This window comes from Sorex araneus, chromosome 10 (assembly GCF_027595985.1).
Source record: "Sorex araneus isolate mSorAra2 chromosome 10, mSorAra2.pri, whole genome shotgun sequence".
Taxonomy (NCBI): Eukaryota; Metazoa; Chordata; class Mammalia; order Eulipotyphla; family Soricidae; genus Sorex; species Sorex araneus.
Genome location: NC_073311.1, coordinates 32,187,517 through 32,188,192, shown reverse-complemented (window position 1 = coordinate 32,188,192; position 676 = coordinate 32,187,517). Strand labels below are relative to the sequence as shown.

Below are 676 nucleotides of genomic sequence, written 5' to 3'. Positions count from 1 at the left end.
GCCTACCTGGGTTTGAGTTCTCCATTCCTCTCAGAGAGCCTGGCAAGCTACCGAGAGTATCCTGCCCGCCCTGCAGAGCCTGGCAAGCTACCCGTGGCATATTTAAATATACACAAAACAGTAACAACAAGTCACACAATGGAGACGTTACTGATGCCCGCTCAAGCAAATCAAAGGACAACAGTGCTACAGTGCCTCTTTAACAGAATTTTTAAGATTTTATTTGTTGTTTTTCAATTATCACAATGTTTATTGATAGATACAAGCATATAAAATCAGGGCAAGAACATAACATGATAATTTTGCCAATGCCGACTATATTTCAACTTGTCACAGCAGGGTATTGGGAAAAGTTTCCAATTAACAATAATTGTTCCTCAGGCAAACCTTACTGGCTATGATACTGCCACTGTGCAAAGCTTTAATGGAGTTTTTCTATAAGATATATTACCTAAAAACGTGTGAATCTTTGAATAGATTAGTGTAGATTTTTATCTTACACTGCTAACAAAACAGTTTATTTCCTGTTTTGATACCATATTTGGACTGGAGCAATCTCAGAGAACCCAGCAAGCTAGTGAGAGTATCCCTCCCGCAAGGCAGAGCCTGGCAAGCTACACGTGGTGTATTTGATATGCCAAAAGCAGTAACAAGTCTCACAATGGACACGTTACTG

General features: G+C 39.9%; 1 pseudogene; it reads right to left on the bottom strand.

The window, feature by feature from the left end:
* Positions 1–268: 268 nt before the first annotated feature.
* LOC129399273 (U4 spliceosomal RNA) lies at positions 269–421 on the bottom strand (annotated as a pseudogene).
* Positions 422–676: the final 255 nt, after the last annotated feature.